General features: G+C 41.5%; 1 protein-coding gene across 8 annotated transcripts in view; it reads right to left on the reverse strand.

The window, feature by feature from the left end:
- The window catches only part of LOC136881241 (signal-induced proliferation-associated 1-like protein 2), a 697,164-nt gene that overhangs the window by 194,642 nt on the left and 486,452 nt on the right, over nucleotides 1-16,070 (reverse strand). The window contains exon 1 of one of the 8 annotated variants that reach the window (XM_067153984.2): nucleotides 1,603-1,760. The exons of the other annotated variants lie outside the window; for them this stretch is intronic. The gene's annotated coding sequence lies outside the window, so the exon portion shown is untranslated. Of the gene's footprint in view, nucleotides 1-1,602; nucleotides 1,761-16,070 lie in introns of those variants that run through there. 8 annotated transcript variants of the gene reach the window in all.

Below are 16,070 nucleotides of genomic sequence, written 5' to 3' on the forward strand. Positions count from 1 at the left end.
GTGGATTTGTATAAACAGAATGTGTTGAAACAGAAAGTGTCCCGTCAATGACGTCACATTAGTCGTTACCGTAGGCCTTGGTCGCCAAATGTGCTGTGGATTTGTATAAACAGAATGTGTTGAAACAAAAAGTGTCCCGTCAGTGACGTCACATTAGTCGTTACCGTAGGCCTTGGTCGCCAAATGTGCTGTGGATTTGTATAAACAGAATGTGTTGAAACAAAAAGTGTCCCGTCAGTGACGTCACATTAGTCGTTACCGTAGGCCTTGGTCGCCAAATGTGCTGTGGATTTGTATAAACAGAATGTGTTGAAACAAAAAGTGTCCCGTCAGTGACGTCACATTAGTCGTTACCGTAGGCCTTGGTCGCCAAATATGCTGTGGATTTGTATAAACAGAATGTGTTGAAACAGAAAGTGTCCCGTCAATGACGTCACATTAGTCGTTACCGTAGGCCTTGGTCGCCAAATGTGCTGTGGATTTGTATAAACAGAATGTGTTGAAACAAAAAGTGTCCCGTCAGTGACTTCACATTAGTCGTTACCGTAGGCCTTGGTCGCCAAATGTGCTGTGGATTTGTATAAACAGAATGTGTTGAAACAAATAGTGTCCCGTCAGTGACGTCACATTAGTCGTTACCGTAGGCCTTGGTCGCCAAATGTGCTGTGGATTTGTATAAACACAACGTGTTGAAACAGAAAGTGTCCCGTCAATGACGTCACATTAGTCGTTACCGTAGGCCTTGGTCGCCAAAGATGCTCTGTAAAATTATGCAAATAAATCGTTCGTTATAAATATTTGAGTTTCATTAATTGAAAGACATATTCTTTATCATTAGCTTTTGCTTATTCCAACACTTTATGTACTGGAAATGGGCTGCTTCCATTTTAATAATAATAATAATAATAATAATAATAATAATAATAATAATAATAATAATAATAATAATGGCTCGCGTTAAGAAATTCTAATCTTAAATAGGGCCTAATAATCAACGGCAATCGAAGTATCCCGTATTTTCATGCTTGTAATCTGTTCACCCTACCTAGTCACAAAAATCCTATCACGCTATGTATCTCAATACCTTTGGCTATGTTTCCGTCACTCCCACAACTTAAGATACTCATATCAGAACAGTATGACATGAGAAAAAGTCTGATGCCCAAAGGAACCGCAGGGAGGTGTGGGGTAGAGAGATAAGGATCAGAATGAGCTATGAATATTACCATGAAATAAGTTGTTACACCGAGCGAATTCGCCGAGTGGTTAGGGTCGCGTAGTTGTGAGCTTGCATTCGGAAGAGGGTGGGTTCAAATCCCACCGTCGGTAGCCCTCAAGATGGTTTTCCATAGTTTCCCATTTTCACACCAAGGTAATTCTGGGACTGTACTTTAATTAAGGTCACGGTCACTACTTTTTCAATCATAGTCCTTTCCCATCCTTGCGTACCCGAAAACATTCGACATGTTATACGACGTAGAAACACTAACAAAGAAACACACACACACAATGTTACCTTCTTTCTTGAACAACCAACGAATACAAGTGAATGATACATCAAGGTCCGGCGAATGTTCACCACATAAACTGGATTCTACTTACCTAAGGAAACAGCGGAGACCGCACTTTTGTCATTGGTACACTAGTTTAATAATAAGAGATTTATTAAATATGAATTAGATGCCATTGTATATTACTGACAAGGAGAGTGTAAAACAAACACTTTTCGTCCTTCCGGGCAGCACAACACAACACGCTCTCTGAGCCTGACGATCGATGGTATAAGCCACGCATCCAATATCGGAAGTTTATTACTGGCCGCTATCTCGAAGAGCAATACAAATATCAGATAAGTGAAATATCAAGGTTAATGTCAGTTGGTGCAGCTGCACCCTCTCCATCCATACACACTACTTCCAGAAGCAATAGGTGTACACTGTACGGTGGAAGAGAGAACTTACCTATCTGAGGGTCAAAAGTATTGCAGGAAAGTATTGCACACGTGGGATGAAAAACTTTAATCAATCAGGCCGCAAGAAAATAATGAGCAATTTCAAGGGAAAGACCTAGTCTTCGGATATACAAGCAGACTAAGAGTAGTTACACGTCGCAAGAAGCCGGGACTCTTACTATTTGAAGGGTCAAATTAACTGTTTGGGAGGGATGGCTAGAAAATGCTCAAAATCTCGGATTTTCATATCTAATCATATTTAACTTCAGTCACGCAGATCGCCATACAAAGGTTTAGTTGAACTTCACAACAGAACAATAACGTCTCATAGTCGATCTAATGATTGATTGTGGACCTTTTGCTGTAATTATCGTTAGTGCTTTCAGGATATTAAATGGCCGCCGGAGAGGTCTGGTGCAGGTCTTTCAAGTTGTCGCATTATAGGCGAACTGCGTGTCTATGAGGAAAGGACATAGATAGGTGAATTCTAATGCTGAAAACGGTATACACAAACCAAGTCCCCAAGCCATCGAAATTAGCCAATTAATTTAAAAATCCCCGACCCAGCCGGGAATCGAACCCGAGACCCCTTAGGCAATGGAGCCGGGGATTTCAAGATTAACTTCCCTCATCAATCTTTTCTGACCTGCCTGAGGTCCACGAAATGACTTGTAATTATTTTCGACACTCTGTGTTTGTTGTGTGTAATAAATAATTGTGTAAAAGAGGGAGACAACATTCAATTCATTATGCAAGAGAGTGAACTTCATCTAAAATATAGCCATGATTTTATAGATAAATGATATAGGTACTAAAGTCCTTGTACTGTATCTGTGAAGTAGCAGTGAGTCAACTAGTATTTAGCGCAGGCAGCATCACGGATGGCTGGTCTAATGAATAGTAAGGCGAAAGAAATAGAGTGGGAGAGGGATCATACATAACATGTTGACGCTACACGTTTGACTGTTGCTCTCACGTTTTTCAATTGATTTTATATCGTACCGAATCAGTCAGGTCTCTCAGCAACAATGGGATGGGCAGAGCAAGAATTGGTACGGAAGCAATCGTGATCATAATTAAGATATAGCCCCTGCAACTGCCTTGCGTGAAAATTGGAAACCACGGAAAACCATCTTCAGGACTGCCGAGAGTGGATTTCGAACCCACCATCTCCCGAATGCTGACTAACAGTTACACGGGAGTATTGTTTTAAGGGGAAGTAGAACTACCAACGTTAACCCCCGTATGCATTTTCCCCTCGTTTCTGCCCTAATGTCAAGATAACGTGAACCAATCGACTTTCAATTTCTTACTTAGGGCTGGTTTACACGGGTAGAGTAGCGAGGCGAGTAGAGTGGATAGTAGAGCTACTAGCATCGTGTAAACGACCGGGATAGTAGCAAGTAGAGTAGAGTAGTTAGTAGGCAGTAGAGTAGAGTGGGTTTCCGCTGCGGTAAAGTAACTCTACCACTATCCTTCCCCCTCCACGGAACCGAGCTCCGAGAGCTGGCGGAGAAGTCCGAGGACGCTCGATTTTTCAGGTGGCGCGTCATTCGACTGCTGTATTTGCATGTGTGTACAGACGGTGGTATTACGTGGAGCGTTTATTTGGCGGCAAAATGAAGTGGACGGAAGAAGAAACTTGCAAATTTGTGGAGCTCTACAGCGAAAAAGAATGTTTATGGAAAATAAACAGCGTTACTTATAGAAATAAGAATATGAGACGGGCGGCGGAAGAGGACTTGATTGCGAAAATGGGTAAAGAGGGTTTTGGGTTAACGGAACTGAAACAGAAAATAAAAAATTTACGATGTACATACAATCAAGAACTCATGAAAATACGATGATCCAAGAAGTCTGGAGTCTACACATAAAATATAAACAAGTGTCAGCTGGATTTTCACTTAATATGAAGATTTCTCAAGTTTCAGTGTTACACAGCGTGTTCATCATGTGTCTCGACATGTTTAAGTTAGGCAATACAATGGTGCAGGACTGTGTACATTAATCATATTAATAACATACATAGGGATCTTCTACATATCACTTGCCACTGCCGTTAATTTTCAGCAATAACAGTAATTTCCCCAACAAATTGAATAGTTTCCATATGTTGTTTGGAATATCCAAAATAATTATTGTTTACAGTACAGTGTCAGATCTTAAAAAAATTAAATAGATCAATAATTGGGATATTTATGGCGAAGAAGCTACTGCAAATTAGGCCTACGCCAGCGTAATTTACAGTGTACTTATGGCCGGTTACGTCTCAAAACTCACGTGCGAAAATTAGTAGCAAATGGTATCAAAACTCACGACTGCAAACTAATAGCTAAATTAATATTCCAATGAGTCTCAAAATTCACGACTCCGGATAGCAGGTGCCTCGCTCACCAGGCCTCTCCTGAGGCCACAATACCATTAACATTAAATTTATATCAAAAGGAAAAATACGTTATATTACCTTTAAGACCACAGAAAATGTTTTGATAATAATAATAATAATAATAATAATAATAATAATGTTGCATCCGGGAGATAGTAGGTTCGAATCCAACTATCGGCAGCCCTGAAGATGGTTTTCCGTGGTTTCCCATTTTCACACCAGGCAAATGCTGGGGCTGTACCTTAATTAAGGCCACGGCGGCTTCCTTCCAACTCCTAGGCCTTTCCTATTCCATCGTCGCCATAAGACCTATCTATGTCGGTGCGACGTAAAGCCCCTAGCGAATAATAATGATACACCTCTGTGTCATTCACCGACCATTATTTTCCCCTGTGTGTTGGGGTGGCAGAGTAACATCCACAGTATCCTCTGCCTATCGTAAGAGGTGACTAAAAGGGGCCCCAGGCGTACTTACATTTTTTAGAAAAGGCCCTTGTCTTTCTTTGCCCGAAACCTTCATTTTCTCGAAGTATGGGCCACCTTCCATTTCTTCCCTCTGATTAGTATTAATAGAGGATGGCTGCCCAGTTGCACTCCCTCTTAAAACAGTAATCACCACCACCACCACCACCACCTTTTCCTTCATTGTTTTCAACACTTAGGCCTATTGATTTTTAATGAACCTTTCCACATTTTCTTGGCTGGGGAAAGAACCACCATCATAAAATATCATCAACATCAGCGCTGTGGAGTCTTTTTTAAGTCATATAGCAACAAAACGTCAAAGCGACTGGCTACTTCGTTATATTTTAGATAAAATTCTGACACATTTTAATTTATGATTTTATAAATTTGGTGACCCAAGTAGTCAATACTACGAGTATATAACATTGCGTTTCGTGTAATCGCGTGGGGGCGTGATGTAATATATTAATCTATGCTAAGTAAGGCATCTGGGAGTACATGACTCAGTCATACGTGTGGAGCATGAGTTCATATTATTTTCGGAAAGCGTATCAGAGACCGTTCATCATACTCGCCCACTTTCTGAAGGGAATGGAGATAAGTAATTTAATTTCCCTGCGATGAGATTCATGACCAAATTAATCTCTAATGAAACTAAATGAGTGAATTAACAGTCGTAATATTTAATATCGGTAAAATAAAGTTTCTTATATAAGTAAATGCCGTCTTCTGGCCTCTTAATAGAACTAAGCCCCGGTAATTACTACCAACTGAAAATTTATTTTAACTAGCAGCAGGCAATATACCTACTTTAATTTTATGTCGTCCGGCTGCATGGATACATGTTTGGCATGCTGGCCTGTGGTCCAATGAGTCCAGGGAGTCCCAGGTTCGACTCCTGGCCGGGATTTTCACTTTCATTTGTTAATTCCTATGGCTCGGGAAATGAGTGTTTGTGCCGTCTTCAGCATTGGACTTCATGGATTGAAAAAAGGAGGCGTATTTCTATTTTTCATCTATTCACATAATTCAATCGATTATCCATCCGACACACTTACACCGAAAAATGTATTCATGACGCAACCGATTATTCTACGCGATATAACTGAATGATATTTGAAATTCATTTGATTATTTATTCCATTATTTAAATAACCGGATGGAAGCTATTTGATTTTTAAAAAATATCCGATTATATCATCACTAGTAGGGTGGGCATATATCCATTCAAAGAAGAACTGGTCCTGCTCGTGAGTTTTGAGACTCGTGGGTTCTGAGACGACACACTGATGGCAATGGGTATTCTTTCTATAACTTTTGAAATGAATTGTGTAAAATTTCATTCGGATAAGATTTAGGTTGGCTGAAATACAAAAAAATGGAAACAGAAACATCACTACAGTCAAACTGGGGAAAGGAGTACCTCACCCCTTCACCGTGGAACTAAAACCTTCGCCAGAATTATGATCTATAATTAGACTGGAGCTCGTTCATATAGTTTTATCTTAGAAATCACCACTACAGTATTCACAGACGAAGACTAGTAAAACCCTGAGGGGATGATTACACTGTCGTTACTCTCTGTACAATAATGAATAAAGTCATAAAAATTCAATCGTTTGTGTTCCTGGGTTAAAATATATGCTTGTACTGCCAGGGAACTGCTCCTTCATTAACAAAATGATTCCTGAGACGATCCCTCATGTTCTTGGCCAACTGTGTCGAGTTAGTCCCCCCATATTTCTCCAAATTGCCAAGTTCTCTCAGAATTAATGCCGATGGCCCGAGTGTATTTCTCCTACTAAGCCAGCCTCTTACCCATTCCCTTTTTTGCTCATTTACTACTTCTCCTAACGCTTCACTAACCTCTTGCAGTAATATGTTTGTAAATGTCTTTAAACACTTCCTTACGATGTGCTTACGTCTTGACATGGTGCTACTACTGTACTCTACTCTACTGTATGACTCTACTCCCGTATGAACGATACGAGTGTCAACTCTACCAGACAGCGGTAGAGTAGAGTATCGTGGCTACTCTACTAACTACTCTACTCGCCTCGCTACTCTACCCGTGTAAACCAGCCCTTAGGATTTGGCTCAGTGTTATAACATTTACTCTACAAGATGAAACTTTGTGTTAAAGTACGAACCTTTCTAAGTTTAATGCTGTTTAAAGTAGGCTTAATGTCATTTCATTATGGAGCAGGGTTGCGTCCGACAAGCGGAACAACGCGCCACGCATTAGCGCAGTCATTTGTCTCCGTAGACACACCTGGTGCGTGAGAAGGAAAGGCCGAGACCGTCACGGTACAGTCTGCAACAGGGACAGTCCGTAGTAGGATTTCAACAGCGGCTGGTGCATATATACATTGTATCTATAGACAAATCAAACGAATGTATTTGTTTCTTTGTTTCGTCCCTTAAATCAATCAAAACGAAACAACGTACAACTATTAGCTTCCCAGACCATGAATCAATGAGATGTCATCATAGTCTCTTTCTAGTAGTCGAGCTAAATAAATCACTCCACCGTCCAGACGTAGAAGGCTCGAATCCTACCACTGCCAATCAGTATCCTGAGAGAGAGAGAGAGAGAGAGAGAGAGAGAGAGAGAGAGAGAGGGAGGGAGAGTAGTGAGTGTGTGTTTTTTAAATCCCAACTTTTGCTCAAGTACGTCAACAATGACATTCACCGGGCGAGTTGGCCGTGCGCGTAGAGGCGCGCGGCTGTTAGCTTGCATCCGGGAGATAGTAGGTTCGAATCCCACTTTCGGCAGCCTTGAAAATGGTTTTCCGTGGTTTCCCATTTTCACACCAGGCAAATGCTGGGGCTGTACCTTAATTAAGGCCACGGCCGATTCCTTCCTACTCCTAGACCTTTCCTATCCCATCGTCGCCATAAGACCTATCTGTGTCGGCGCGACGTAAAGCCCCTAGCAAAAAAAAAGACATTCACTACTGAGATGTATTACCTTTAACTGTGAAAATTCTCATTGCTAATTAAATTATTATTTAATTGGAAGTTTAATAACCCAGCACCGACATTTGTTTTCTATTTGTAAGGTCACAGAACGGTTGTAGATTACGTGTCGCCAGACTGATTACCATGTGTCATCTTGCATATCGGAATACCATCGTATAAGGAGTCAATGGGTTCAGGAGATCGGCTGAACCACTGTTATGTGGGGTTGCTAATATTTTTTCTTTTTCGTGTGGCTATTTCTAGCCGAGTGCAGCCCTTCCAAGGCAGACCCTCCGACGAGGGTGGGCGGCATCTGCCATGTTCAGGTAACTGATTGTTATTGTGGTGGAGGATAGTTTTGTGTGCGGTCTGTGAGTTGCGGGGATATTGGGGACAGCACGAACACCCAGCCCCCGAGCCAATGGAATTAACCAATGAAGGTTGAAATCCCCGACCCGGCCGGGAATCGAACCCGGGACCCTCTGAACCGAAGGCCAGTACGCTGACCCATTCAGCTAATGAGTTGCACACGGACGACTGATAAAGGTGTATGTATAATGTGCATTTACCTCTAATTCCGTCTTGATTGCAATAGGCTGTATTTCTTGTCTGAGTTGTAAATGTTGTTATAGGATGATTTAAAGTACCTGACGACATTTTCAATCTTGCGTGTCAGAACAGGAAGTCTAATAAATAATTAATATAAATTATAAAATCAACTCTAAGGTTAGTTGGCAAATTGCTATTGTAGTGGATCAGAGCCTATCGAAGGGCGTTCCAGTCAGTTTCCTTAACGTAAGTCCTTCTTAAGTGCGTAATTTTGTGCTCTAGTCTAAATGAGTTTTTTTTTTAAGATATATCTTTCAAGAGAAAAACATTACTGTTATTTTCACAGAAGATTGTCGAGTAATCCCCTAAACCTAAATTTTTGTCAAATTCAAGACTTCCCAAGAATTGTCAATACTTCAGAAATGTACTTGTCAAGAGAAATATTTCCAGAAAGTGGACAGCTTTTATATTCAACACCTAGGGTAAGCTAAATAAGTATGTCACTGCTGATCGATTTATGATGATCTCCGCACATTATTATTATTATTATTATTATTATTATTATTATTATTATTATTATTATTATTATTATTATTATTATGGAATTCCTAATATGTTTTCATGTAATAAGCTAGGAATTACCGTTGCAAATGTGAGTAAATGCATTGCAAAGGTTACGTTGTAGTTAACTACATTAATATTTCCCCCATGTAAATTATGGTATAATGCGCGTTTTTTCTTCTTTTTAAGAATGTATCCCACTGCTCGTCCAAAAACCACAACTGTTGTTTCCTTTTCCTCCATGTTAAAACCAAATGCTATCAGAAACCTTGTCAAATATTCTCAAATCTCGTCACACTTTCAGCAATACTGAACAACTTTAGACAAGATTTGACAAATTTTCTTGTGAAATATTGAACTGAAAGATAAAATTTTATGGTGTACAACGGGGAGTAGCTTAGTTTCAAACAAATTAATTTTAAGTTCGTCGACTACTTAAGCTACTATATATAAATAGGATGCTCAGTCTGAAAATCAACCTTCGACTCAATTTCGACTAAATGACAGCTTCCGATGCCGTGTGCAATGACCTACACTGTACGAAGGTCTGAACACGAGTCATTACTGGGGTGAAGTGAATTACCATCGCGTCAGCAAATCACAACACAACCATACAGACAAAATGTTTACAATGGATATTCTTGTGAAAAAGACTATAGTGATCGCATTGCCCTTAGCCTCCAAATGAGGCAACATCAACGATCTGGTCTAAGAAGAGCTAAATATAATAGTCTGTATTACAATTGTATCTTCAAGTGCAGAGCAGCTCCATCCCATATGTTTCACCTCCTACGATAACACCCCTGCGTTTAATACCCCACTCACACCCATGACCTTCTGCTGTGAGTGACAGGACTATTTTATTAGATAGTCCAACACTATTAAATCCCACACGACGTGGCCTTGACAACTCTCAAAATTGGTGGCGAGGCAGCGCAAAAAGGAAAAAAAGAAAAAGTACTGCAACGTTACGTCAAAAGATTCATATACGCATATATTATGATCATCACATGGCATTGCTTAATGAATGTTTTAATTGGAGGAAAGTTTTTCAACTTAACGAGACAACAGAACCACGCCCTCCACACTGATGATTATATAGTTTTCGAGGTGATTAGTACCAGCTGGGTGAGGTGGGACTGTAATGTGAGATTATGGATACTCAATTAGTTTGATCAATAACTCACCCGTTCTTTTATTTCTTCCTCTGGCGCCCATATATTATGAAGCTAACGACCATCTGATGGCCGGGGTTTTCAGCGATTTGTGATGCCATTCAATTATACTACAACTAATGGTGTTTAAACCAATGCTAAGCCGTAACTAACAGATCGAGTTTTGGTTAATTTCTCGGACTTCGATCGACATAACTCGTTTGCTGTACAGTATCGCTCAAAACACTGATTTAACGACGAAGCCTTTAGTTTAGTCACTAATTATTCATGTGTGTTGGCGTTGGCAATTTTACCAGTTAATAATAATAATAATAATAATAATAATAATAATAATAATAATAATAATAATAATTGGTGCATATCAATGGAGTTTGTTCGAATGGCGACGACCTGCTAAATATAGGACATCATCGAATTCAGGGACTGACTAGCACAGACTACAAGAAAAGGGACCGACCATCTTAGAAGAGAAAATCACAGACACATCCACTCAATTGCGTTTATTTATTATACAGTCGTCCAAAAAATTCGTCAAAATATTTATTTATGAATCAAGTTCTATTTTTCTGTTTACTTGTGATTATTTTTTTTTCGGTCGTCCATAATATATTCGTCAAAATATTTATTTATGAATCAAGTTCTATTTTTCTGTTTACTTGTGATTATTTTTATACAGTCGTCCATAAAACATCCGTAAAATATTTATTTATGAATCAAGTTCTATTTTTTCTATTTACTTGTGAATATTATTGAAAACTCCGTATATAAGACTCGTTCAAAAATATCTGAGAAGCAAGTTCTGTTACTGTTCTGGTTGTTTGTGAATATTGTTAATACACTGACTGACAGAGCAAATGCAACACCAAGGAGGAGTGGTTCGAAAGGGATGAAAGTTGGGGAAAAAACAGAGACGGCACGGACGAATAATTGATGTTTATTTCAAACCGATATGCAGGTTACACAATGCGCACGGCATCGACTCAGTAGGATGTAGGATGTAGGACCACCGCGAGCGGCGATGCACGCAGAAACACGTCGAGGTACAGAGTCAATAAGAGTGCGGATGGTGTCCTGAGGGATGGTTCTCCATTCTCTGTCAACCATTTGCCACAGTTGGTTGTCCGTACGAGGCTGGGGCAGAGTTTGCAAACGGCGTCCAATGAGATCCCACACGTGTTCGATTGGTGAGAGATCCGGAGAGTACGCTGGCCACGGAAGCATCTGTACACCTCGTAGAGCCTGTTGGGAGATGCGAGTAGTGTGTGGGCGGGCATTATCCTGCTGAAACAGAGCATTGGGCAGCCCCTGAAGGTACGGGAGTGCCACCGGCCGCAGCACATGCTGCACGTAGCGGTGGGCATTTAACGTGCCTTGAATACGCACTAGAGGTGACGTGGAATCATACGCAATAGCGCCCCAAACCATGATGCCGCGTTGTCTAGCGGTAGGGCGCTCCACAGTTACTGCCGGATTTGACCTTTCTCCACGCCGACGCCACACTCGTCTGCGGTGACTATCACTGACAGAACAGAAGCGTGACTCATCGGAGAACACGACGTTCCGCCATTCCCTCATCCAAGTCGCTCTAGCCCGGCACCATGCCAAGCGTGCACGTCTATGCTGTGGAGTCAATGGTAGTCTTCTGAGCGGACGCCGGGAGTGCAGGCCTCCTTCAACCAATCGACGGGAAATTGTTCTGGTCGATATTGGAACAGCCAGGGTGTCTTGCACAAGCTGAAGAATGGCGGTTGACGTGGCGTGCGGGGCTGCCACCGCTTGGCGGCGGATGCGCCGATCCTCGCGTGCTGACGTCACTCGGGCTGCGCCTGGACCCCTCGCACGTGCCACATGTCCCTGCGCCAACCATCTTCGCCACAGGCGCTGCACCGTGGACACATCCCTATGGGTATCGGCTGCGATTTGACGAAGCGACCAACCTGCCCTTCTCAGCGCGATCACCATACCCCTCGTAAAGTCGTCTGTCTGCTGGAAATGCCTCCGTTGACGGCGGCCTGGCATTCTTAGCTATACACGTGTCCTGTGGCACACGACAACACGTTCTACAATGACTGTCGGCTGAGAAATCACGGTGCGAAGTGGGCCATTCGCCAACGCCGTGTCCCATTTATCGTTCGCTACGTGCACAGCACAGCGGCGCATTTCACATCATGAGCATACCTCAGTGACGTCAGTCTACCCTGAAATTGGCATAAAGTTCTGACCACTCCTTCTTGGTGTTGCATTTGCTCTGTCAGTCAGTGTATATAGGAATGTTTGGATGAATAGGTGTTCCTCATTTCACATGCCGTGTTCATGTTAGCCATGCCCTCCCCCTCCCCATCAATAATTACTCTAAGTTAGCGTACCTGATGATGATGATGACGATTATGATGATGATGATGATGATGATGATGATGATGATGATGAACGAAAAACAGCCCTCGTACAAGCTTAGGTGTCTCCGAAAACCGTAAAAGAAATTAGTAGGTCGTAAAATCAATAAAATGATTATTACTACAAATTTGGTTACCACAAAGAGCAACACAATAGTTTATAATCTTCGAGACCACCTTACAGCAAAATTGCACGAACATCATGAACAATAAATACATCTGTCAGCCTCTAGATCTCAAGATGATGGGTTCAAACCAAGCAAAAGTAATTAGGTTATTGAATGGCAGAGGAAAGCCCATTCAGCGCTCTACGTCGTACGATCTCTGGTGAAATACGCGCTGTTTACCAGGCAAAATGAATTAAAACTCACGAACAGCTCGCTCAATATAATTCTGGATTCTCTGCCACTTAGAAGAGAACAACACGGCGTCAAAACAGACACGTAGGTAACGTAAATAGCGACAAATCTAAATGTCTGCACACGGTACCTTAGGCCTTATGATTTTTATTATTATAACAAGAACAACGACAAAATGAGGGAAATTTCAAACAGCTATGATCAGCCCAGTCAAAGAGTCACATCTTTCAAATATCTAGGCTCTATAATAACAGAGGACAATAAAACCTCCGTGGAAATACAGGAGAGGATAACAAGTGGAAACCGATGCCTTTACGCATTACAAAATATGTTTAAATCCAGGAATGTCAGCAGGAATACAAAAATTAAAATATATACAACAGTACTAAGACCAATAGTTATGTATGGATCAGAATGCTGGGTGATGACTTCCAGAGAAGAACAGTGGCTGTTACGGTGGGAAAGGAAGATATTGAGAAAGATATTCGGTGCAGTAAGAGAGCAGGATGGGTGGAGAAATGAGGACAAATGTAGAGCTGCAAGGACTGTTTGGCCAGCCAGATATTGTTACTAAAATTAAGCAGGGAAGAATTACGTGGGCCGGTCATGTTCAGAGAATGGCAGAAACCTGCACCGTTAAAAAGGTGTTTATACGGAAACTTGATGGAAGGAGGAGGAGAGGAAGACCCAGGAAAAGATGAATTGATGATGTTGAGGATGACCTTAGAAAGTTAGGAGTTAAACGTTGGAGAAGAAAAGCTAAGGACCGAGATGAATGGAGGCAGGTGATAAAGGAGGCCAAGGACCTACAAGGACTGTAGCGCCGACCAGTAAGTAAGTAAGTATGATCAGCCCAGCCAAATTACTAATCAAATCAATGAATTAATTGAGCTGATGCTACCGTATATCATTATTTATGGAGTAGGAATATTTCCATTTCCATTAAAATACGACTAATGAATAAATAAAGAAATGCCACTGGTAATTACGTCAGAGCTCAAATAACAGAACAGATACCGAGTAGGACCGCTCCTATTATAAGAACCTACTCACACCGCTGACAATATGTATTAAGACTGAATTACAATACAATCTTTGAATAAGAAACAAGGTCATCGCTGTAACTGGTTGGGTGATCAACTGTGCCAAAGGTTAAGCAATCAAATAATAGCAGGGTGTAAATCCTCAGATAACCATATAGTTCGGGACAACACCAGATTACTACCCTAAAAAAAAAGCGTTCTGTTCTCTCCCTCCCTCTCATTCACCCCCTCGTTGGCGTAGGAGGTTTAAATGGATGGTGCTCCCCAGGGCGGAAGAGATTTAAAGATCCATCACTTTAAAATGCAATAGGTCCGTACAGACCTTCAACTTATGTGGAGATGGGAATTATGGCCACAAATAAGTTAGAATGCGAAAGTATTTAACTAAGGGGCAAGTGTCATATACCCGCACGACGGTTCAGTAGTGAGATTTGCATAAATATTAGCGATCTGAACTATCAGAACCCCTAAAACTTAAGCAACTCGCCGACTTAATAGTAAAGCGACTAGATGACACTTGGGCCTTGTTCAAATATGTTTGCACTCCAGCCTATCCGTGCCTATAATTCCCATCTCTAGCCGACAACGCGTGGGTCCGCCCAGTGCACAGAAAACGGCACTGAAGAGTCAGTACACCCCACATAAAGAATACATGCATTTAAATAACGTTCATCTCTCTTATTCGATCCGACTCTCCAAGTTGCGAGACGTAATATGGTGATCTTGGGAACTCAGCTGCTTCTACTGCCTTGTCAGGCCCCTCTCATCTTTCTAATCCGACTTCCAATCGCTAATTCTTGTTCTCTCCCGACTGATTCGAACAGTTCAAGAGCTCGTTTCAAGCAACTTTAGTGCTATAAATGAATGGCGAAGCGATTGGTGCAGCAATTTTTTTCTCATGAGTGGCAGCTCTTATTTAATGTACACCATCCCCCGCCTGGTTTTGATCTGTCACAGAAAATTTGGGATGCTATCAACACGGCTCGAACCAGCTATGGACGATGTGCTTCATTAACATCACAAGTGGGGCTTCCGATCTTCCTCTAGCTGCGATTGGGATGAGGTGGAGCAGACAATCCATCACAATGTCACTGGGTGTGAAAGAAGGGCATTCTCCGAACCTGTGGAAGAATATATGATAACTTCGGTGCAGCCTATACTGTGGCTGGACAATCTGGACATTATTTCCTGAAATCCTCTTTTTAAATGGTGATTGTCTCAGTAGGCCTACGTCTAACTTACTGCTCCAGTCTAGCCTACGGGGATAGAAGCCTTCCGAAAACAACAAACTGTAATCGAGTTGCTGGAGTTTGGAAATCGGCCTTCTTTTTTTTTTTTTACGAGTTGCTTTACCTTGCATCAACAAAGATAGGTCTTATGGCGACAATGGGACAGGTAACGACTAGGAGTGGAACGGAAGCTGCCGTGGTGTTAATTAAGGTACAGCCCCAGTATTTGCCTGGTGTGAAAATGGGAAATCGCAGAAAACCATCTTATGGGCTGCAGACAGTGGGGTTTGAACCCATTATCCCCAGAATACTGGATACTGGCCGTACTTAGGAAACTGTAGCTACCCAACTCTGTTTTGGAAATAGTGTGACTCCACAATATTCGCAAGAAATACCCACCCAACAGCCACAAGACGAATGCTACGCCCAAAAGACCTGCGGCTTCGACGACACGGCCTCCGCCTATTTTGTTCTCTGTAAAATGTCGGTTACATGACATTCTAAGGCTAATGTCATATGATTAAAAAATATTATCCAAGAATATATAACGTTATAAATGTTCCTCCTTGCCAAAGTCGTGGTCTTGTTAGTTAAGCCTTCCTGGATATTACCGTTAAGTACGGTCGTGTTAGTCAAGGGGGCGGCAAAGTGTGCGCGCGCACACCTTTCACCAGTTAATTAGCATTTAAATTAGCCACACACAATGAGTTACAACACTACTAAAACATGCATAAAATTGTGTCCTATATTATTAAACACTTCACCGAACAAATCAACAACATCGTAATATCAAATTATGTCTGGTCCAATGATCACAAAGCTACAAGCAAGGAACTTCAAGTCGTAATAAAAGAGAATTTAGAAGGAATTGTCTCAAATCTAGCAGCGTTGAACTAAACCTAAAATTTGGAAGGATGAGATGTCAGCAAGGATATGTGGGAGATCTGTGTTACTCGCGAAAGAACTGGTTGTGACAGTTATTGGGAGAATTCATGAAG

This window comes from Anabrus simplex, chromosome 9 (genome assembly GCF_040414725.1).
Source record: "Anabrus simplex isolate iqAnaSimp1 chromosome 9, ASM4041472v1, whole genome shotgun sequence".
Lineage (NCBI taxonomy): Eukaryota > Metazoa > Arthropoda > Insecta > Orthoptera > Tettigoniidae > Anabrus > Anabrus simplex.